The 8,234-nt window shown below is 32.5% G+C and overlaps 1 pseudogene across 1 annotated transcript; it reads right to left on the bottom strand.

The window, feature by feature from the left end:
• Window positions 1–5,827: 5,827 nt before the first annotated feature.
• On the bottom strand, window positions 5,828–8,020 carry LOC150037317 (L-type lectin-domain containing receptor kinase S.4 pseudogene; annotated as a pseudogene). Its single transcript, XR_016528822.1, has one exon. The product of XR_016528822.1 is annotated as an L-type lectin-domain containing receptor kinase S.4 pseudogene (transcript).
• Window positions 8,021–8,234: the final 214 nt, after the last annotated feature.

Raw genomic sequence — 8,234 nt, 5'->3', positions numbered from 1 at the left:
ATAATCCATTAAAGAAAGATCAAAAGTTATTTTTGTAACTTAAACATGTATGTGGTTGACATACAGATAGATCATGTGTAAGTAATAGGCTAAATGATATATAGTATATGGATAAGGTTGGGTGTCTTATCCTAGCGACATTACGGATACGACTCACTTTGTAATTGTTTACAAAAGTTGTAAAGTGTTACAAACGATTTGATCCTAATCATTCATGTGGAGATATGTGAGTGGAGGTATCTTAGCTATACAAAGACTTTATATAAGATCAGACCGCGAAATAATCCATATCTCTTTATAACACTATTGACTGAAGAGATTAACATTTCATACGATTACAATCGGTGACTCGACCTTAATTCTGTGAGTTATGAATTCCTGTCTATGAGGGTAGTCCTTTGATCTGTATAGGTGAGAGTGACTAGATTTTTCAACTCAATAAGCCTACCATTTTGTTGATTTTTCGGAGTAGAGAGTTGGAAACATAGCTACACAAGATGGAACTCACTCCTTCCCATCTTTAGGATAACTAGATGAATTACTCCCTTAATTTCTAACTCTGGATCTTGAACAATGTGACATCTTCCTCTCACTGGTTCGAGGGAGTTTTGTTTATGACATGACCATAATCATGTTGTTCATTAGAGGATCAAGGCGACTTAAGGAATTAAATGCAATTACAGGGGTAAAATGATAATTTGACCAAGCTATAATTAAGAGTAATGCGTGAAGGCTCAACTTACTGTTGATTAGTTATATCCATGGACACAAAAATATCTATAGTGCGAATAATGTAGTTGTGGGTCTTTAGCGAAGTATCTGCAATTAACCAATGTTGATTGATTTAATTAAAGAGTTTAATTAATTAATCTTGTATCATTGGAGCTTCTAAGTTGTAAGTCAATTAGGTCCATTTGCTAGTTCACTAGGGATAAAACAAGGAATAAATGAGTTTAGAATAATTTGGATTTTTCAAATTATTTAAGAGAAATAAAGGTATAATTTATATTAATGTGATTAATCTAAAGTATAATGTATATTGGTACATTATAATATATAATTAATTATAAATATAATTTATAATTAATACTATATACAAGAGTGATAAATATTTGATTAAGATTCACATTAATATAAGGTATATAGATACATTATAAAATAAAGTTAATTTTGAATGAGATTGAAAATTATATTTTATTATATGAGAGTAATATATTTGAGTGAGATTCAAATATTAATCGTATGAATGAGATTCATATAATTACCACAGATTATAATGAATGAGATTCAAATAAATAAAGTATTATATGAGAGTAATATATTTGAGTGAGATTCAAATATTACCACAGATTATAATGAATGAGATTCATATTAAGTCTATAACATTATGCGAGAGATATATATTTGAATAAGATTCAAATATTAAATTAATATGAATAAAATTCATATTAAAACTATATGTTAAAATTAATATGAATGAGATTCATAATAAAATCATAGGTTATATGTGAGAATGTTATTTGAATATGGTTCAAAATTAAATTAAATATATGGTATTTAATTAGTTATTATTATTATTATTTAATTATATATTAAATTAGATTTAATATATTATTTAAATAATATAAAAAATAGAATAACTCCCTTTGCATAATTCCCCTCCATACATCATCTCTTTCAACCGATTGTAAAAAAAAATTACAGAACAACAATTCTCTCAACAGAAAAAGAAACGCTAAAAAAAATCTCTCTGATCTTTCTTTTGATCTCTAAATCAAGATGGATCTCACCATCCTATTCTTTGTCTTGAGAATAGCGAGGAAGGCATAGTGGTGGTGGTGTCTTGATGATTGTTCATGTTTCCAAAAGGAGCTTCAAGTTCAAGAGAGATTTTCTCCATACGAAAAGTTCATGCTTGACTTTCTGTCGCAATAAACTGATGAATCGAGTGGTGGATTCTAACCAACTAATTCTTGTTGAAATTCAAGAGCAATTTAGTGGAGAAAAACATTTTGAAAATTTTGAGCTAAAAATACCTAGTGAATGGTGAAATTTTATGGAAAAATCATTTAAGAGAACTATAATCATACTAAGTAGAAATTTAACCTCTGTAAATCAATGTAAAATATGAGCAACTCAAAATCTTCGGAAATTTATCATAGAGAGAAAATCACAATCATTCTCTTGTAAACGTAAATGTAAACTTGTAAAAATCTTCACCAAACCCATACCCGATTGTGATCATACTATATATGGAGGAACTCAACGCACATAGCAAAGAAACATGGTCATACTATAAAGCATCTACCACTACAAACCTAGAATTCACGACTACACGATGGAAACACATTCATGTGAATGCAGTAGATACCATGGATACATCGATCTAATAGTTTGAAAACCACTTTATCCATGACACATAAAACTTACCGCTTTTGAAAAACTTGCTTCACATATATATTTGTAAATCTTTCTAAAAATCATAATCTTTCTTTTTGAGCAACTTATCATAAATCCAAAGTTTCATATGAAATACATTTTCTCTAAAATACTTTAAAACATAAAACATTGCTAAAAGTAGGACTATACTTGAAAATCTTGAATTCGTAAATCTTTTCTACAAATATTTCAATTCTTCTGAAACTATATATAAAGTTACTGTCGATTACATGCACAATCGTGACCAATTTCAATTCCAATGGAACCCTATTGTTAAATTATGAACTACATAAACTTACTTTAATCACCTAGACAAACCATTTATTCCACCACTTATTACTCAAACAACCGAATCACCCTTCTCTTCTACTACACATATTACTTAATTGCCTAAATTTTCAATTTGCACACAATTTCCAAATTTCTTCTTCTCTTCTCACCAAAACAAGTAAACAACCTACTCCCAACAAAATTTCTCTTACTAAGACCTCGATATTTCTATCGATGTCGATATTTTAAACATTGGTTAATACAATGGAAATTACCCACAATATGTATTTTTTATCCATTATTCCCTTTTATTCTCCTCTCACATCTCCATCATCTTCTTCTTCCTTACCTTACTTTCTCTCTCTAGCCCTCCACAAATTTTTCCCTTCTCAAAAATCACAAGTTCTTCACATTGAGCAGCAAAACTCTTTCTCTAATTTATGTTACATCGTAATAATATGATTAATTTCCTCCCCTCCCTTTAAAAGCATAATTTTCTTTCCATAACTTCTCAATTTATTATTTTTTTTTTAAAAAAAAAAAAAAAGCAAATTCTATTATTTGAAGCATCCATAGAAAAAATGCCAACAAAAGAAAATTACCATAATATCCCCATTACAAAATCAATTCTACCGTGATATTTTAGGAGCACAAATCGAAGATAGACTGATTTCTTCAACTCCTATTTCCTTCTTCCAATTTCATGTTAAAGTTGTTGTGTCGTGGAAGAACTACTACCCTAAAAGCCAATACGACACGATCTCGGTGCTAATCGCTTATGCCGATTGCTCCCCGAAGTTAATACAGTCTCCAAATTCAAGCGTGCACTCGTAAAAAAAAAGGACTAGAACCGATAAGAAAGTTGTTCAGAACAGTAGAAATCAAGTGGAAAAGAATGAATAAAATTCTGTTGTGCGTTCTCTTACAGATCTGAACAGTATTATATATGGTGTGAGAGGAGGACACCAACAGACGAAAAGAAAAGGTCCGTTAACGAACGGAAACCAACGGACAGAAACTCAACAGATCGGACAGTTAAGTAGTAAAAATTTAATTTATAAATAAAAGGATAAGTAATAAAAATTTAATTCTTTTTAACGCACGTGCAATTACACGAACTCACCCACCCAAACAGACGTACAACAACGATGAAACACGCTTGTGGTGAAAGAGTTATACTTCCACCACCAACTCAATTTGGATTCTCACCGAGAATGCCCTCTGCACAATTCTAAATTTATTCATATGGGATAAAACTTCTCATTCTCTTAACTTTTCTATAGACCTAAGCCCGAAAATTATTTCCAACCTTTCATCTCCGAGTATCGTAAAAAAAAGGCTTCCCAATTCTGAAGATCAAACGAAAGCCGAATAACTCCATTTCATCCCTATTTACTTGGCTTCCAATCTTCCCAATTTTGAATTTTCTTTTTTAAATTTCTTTTCTTTTACTTGTTTTATTCTTTTATACTTTGTTTTCTTGCCAAATTTTGTAATTAATAAGTAAAATTACAGTCTTACCCTCCCTATTATGGAATTTCTCCTTTTTGCCCTTATTCTCCAATTCAATTAAGCTTTCATTTCCAATTATTTTCAAACTTCCTCCTACAACACCAAATATTTCAAAATGAACAACATAATATATTTCATATATATCAAAATTCAAAAGACTTAAAAATTCTGGGTCTTTCAATTAAAAAAAAAATACTAGATTTTACATTATAGATTAAGAAAATTGGTGACTAATCGAAGTGAATAAGTAATATAACTATTATAATTTGATTTCTAGTCATAATTTTTTAAAGTCGGTGAAAATAATGAAGAGTCTTTATCGTTACTAATGCTTGTCTCCATCGAATATTCTAAGATGACTGGCTCTTTCCTATCTCACTCTCATTATCCTTTCAATTATTGAAATTTTGTGAGGCTTTTTTTCATTAAAAATCAAGGTTTCCTCATAAAAATGATTTATACCTTTTTTTCCTTACTTTTATATTAAAAGAAACAATCCTAGCTAAAATGTATTTTTTTTTCCTTCTTTATTCTTCTTAAATTTTATAATTTTCAAACCACTTGTTCAAACTTAACCTTATTCCTTTTAATTATAAAACAATTAAGTCAATTGAACATAGTCTATGTATTAAGATATCTATTTTTTTTTTCTCTTAGAAAAATAAATTAAGAGTGTGCAGAAAGATATTTTGAATATTATTTCTCTTTGTTTCTAAGTTTCATTTATTAACTATAGGTTCATCTTATATTTATGTTCTAGGAGAAGGAATGTTATTCCTTTCAATAAATATTAAAAAAATTGAAAACTGACTTTAAGAATTAAAATTAAAGTAATTAAGAAATATTTTCAACTTTGTACATAGATTTTATAAACATGACTTCAAAATGCTTTTCTATTAATTTGGTGAATATTTAAACCTCTTACTTTTATATTAATCAGGATTTTTCTAAAGATTTATATTAATAATGTTTAGAATAATAATATCACAATTAGAAGTGCAATCAAAAATCGAAAAATTAAAACAATCAAAATCAATCCAATGATTTGATTTAATTTTTAGTATAAAATTAGACATTTTAGTTTATATTTGAAGAAAACTAAAAAGTATCTATTAAGATCGATTTTTTAGGAGAAAAACCAATCAAAATAGAGTTGATCCAATGGTATATATAGACCCTTAAAAATAAACTATCTTTTAGTATTTTAATTAGTATGATGCATGTAAATTTATTGTTTAGAAAAGAAAATTATAATGAAGCATGTATGTTTTTTATTTTAAAAAGTGCTAAAAAAAACAAAAAAGTAAACATGACTGAAAATGACCGATGTAAAACAAAGTGTTAATAAAAATATTAATTAAAAGAAAAAAGACAATACCAAAAATCAAGAACCAAACAGATAATAAACAGACGAATAAAATCAATTCAATCGTTTTATTCTTTGCCAGAGATTCATTTGGATCTCTTTTTTATAAAGACAATGGATTTGTTTTGATTCTTGGTTAGTCTAAAATGGACAAAATCGAACTCTTCAAGTCTCAGTCCTAATCCCTACGATTGACAATCATTTAATATCACTATACACGGTAAAAAAAATTCCAAAGAATAAAGAACAAAAAACAAAATTGCTTTATGTATTTTTAAGAAAAAAACGTTGTCGCTAATGACTAATTAGCATAATTAACACGAGCTTTCTTCGCTAATCGACGTAGACGTAAAAGACACAACAAAATCCCCCCCCGCCCCGCCGTTACTGCCGCCACGGGGCGCCTTCCACTCGTCGGCAACGCTAATTTCTCCGTCAAAACACCGCACAACCTGCCTCATACTCGGCCGTTGCTCCGGCTCATTATTCGAACACATAACCCCCAATTTCAACACAATCGCCACCTCAACTTCGTCGTAAACTCCCTGGAGCTTCGGATCGACGACGGCCAAAAGCTGCCCTTCTCTGTATTTATCCCAAACCCAATCCACCAACGTCATCTCCTCCGGTAACGCCTTCATTTCCACCGGCCGCCGCCCACAAGCCACTTCCAGCATCAGAGCCCCAAATGCGTATACGTCGGAGCTCGTCGTCGATTTCCCTGTTCTCGGCAGCTCCGGCGCCAAATACCCCAAAGTTCCGACGACCCGAGTCGTATCTGGAGCCGATCCGTGTTCATAAACCTTTGCGAGCCCGAAATCCGCTAACCTTCCGTTCAATTCGCCGTCTAATAACACATTGCTCGCCTTCACGTCTCTGTGAATCACCACCTGTTTATACCCCTCGTGAAGATACAGCAGAGCAGAGGCAACTCCCTTTATCACTTTGAATCTCTGTTCCCAATTCAAAATCGTTCTTGGATCGTCGAATAAGTAATTATCTAAGCTCCCATACTCCATAAATTCGTAAACCAGAAGCAGAACTTGCTGCCGCCGACACCATCCAAGTAACTGAACCAGATTCCGGTGACGGAGCATTCCGATTGTAGCGATCTCCGTCACGAATTCCCGGAGACCCTGTTTTGAATCATGAGAAATTCGCTTAACCGCGATTTGGGTTTTTGAAATCGGAAGGATTCCTCTGTATACTTTCCCAGATCCCCCATACCCAAGAATCTCCTTCTCACCGAAATTTCTTGTAGCCTTTTTTAATTCTCTATAGGAATATCGATGGGGTCCAATTTGAAGCTCCCACGGCTCGATTTCATCGGATTTCTTGTACTTTCGAAAGAGATAAAAACCTAAAGCGAAAACAGAGATCACAAAAACGCTCACAGTTGTAATAGACACGTAAACAGAGAAACTGATTTTCTTCCCTGTTCTCTTCTTTTTGGGTAATGGAAGCGAAGAGAGATCAAGATCTCGAGCTAGGCCATTAATGGCGAAACTCCATCCCAAAATGTACTGCGAGCTTTTAGAAAGAGAGCCTGTTGATGCAGTAAACCCAATGTACATTTCTTTATCAAGAACTGACGAAAGATTCACTCCGTACGACAGAATTGGCCTTCTGGGTTTTGAAGAAAAAGGGGAAATCGTAACATTGAGAGTGATTTCATCAGAATCATAATCAATCCAAACTTTAATCGGCTTCCCACTTTGGAGTGAGAGATTTTGAATTTTACCTAAATCGTCAAAATATGCAGCGTGAACAGAAATATCCGAAATCAAGCTGTTTACATCGATCCCCACATGATCGTCATCTCTATCTCTGATTCCCACATCGCGGATGGTGTCGAATTCCACAGCAAAGATATGGTTTGAGGATTTGGCGTCGAAGTTTGTTCCATTGAAGAGGCCGAGGAACCTCTGAGTATTAGCTCTGAGATCTTCAGAAGGGACAATGGCGAAAGTGAAGCCATGGCCGCCGCCGTTCTCGGGGATGATACAGAAGACAAAACAGGTGGAGAAAGAAAACGCTCGTCCGCCGCCAACGCCGCCGCTACCGCCGTGTGCGGCGATGGAGGAGTTTTTGAACTGAATTGGAGAGGCGTAAAAGGCCTGGCCGATGATGTTTTGGGAATTACTCGTTAGCCTCAAAACTCCATTGCTTTCGATTTCTGCAGATTCTTTCAAAGTTATGTTGATGGATCCATTGAATCCAGGATAAAACAGTTGGGTGCAGTGAGAAGATAGGGTTTGAGTGGAAAGAAAAATTAGAGCTAAGAAAATTTTGATGAAAAAAAAGGAATCCATGATTGAGAAAAATAATGAAACTAGCTAAGCTAAGCTTTGTTTATTGGTAGATCAAAAAGTGTAGTGAATTATCCATAAATGCTTGGTTCTCATCCAACAAGATTCATGAATAGAATCTGACTTCTATGAGTCGGTGGTGGGGGCTAGAAGGTTAAATAATTTTTTTTTAAAAAAAAAAATATTTTTAAAAAAATTCAGTTAAAAAAATATTTAAAAAAATATTGATACTAGGTGGCATTTTTAAAAAAATATTTTCTTTTATTTGTGTGCTGAGGGGAACAAGATGGGCTTACGTGAATTTCAAAATTACACATATTATTAATTTTCAAGAAATC

The sequence above is a fragment of the Benincasa hispida genome, chromosome 3, assembly GCF_027475165.1.
Source record: "Benincasa hispida cultivar pf3 chromosome 3, pf3_genome.v1.1, whole genome shotgun sequence".
Lineage (NCBI taxonomy): Eukaryota > Viridiplantae > Streptophyta > Magnoliopsida > Cucurbitales > Cucurbitaceae > Benincasa > Benincasa hispida.
This window is presented reverse-complemented; position numbering and strand designations above follow the sequence as displayed.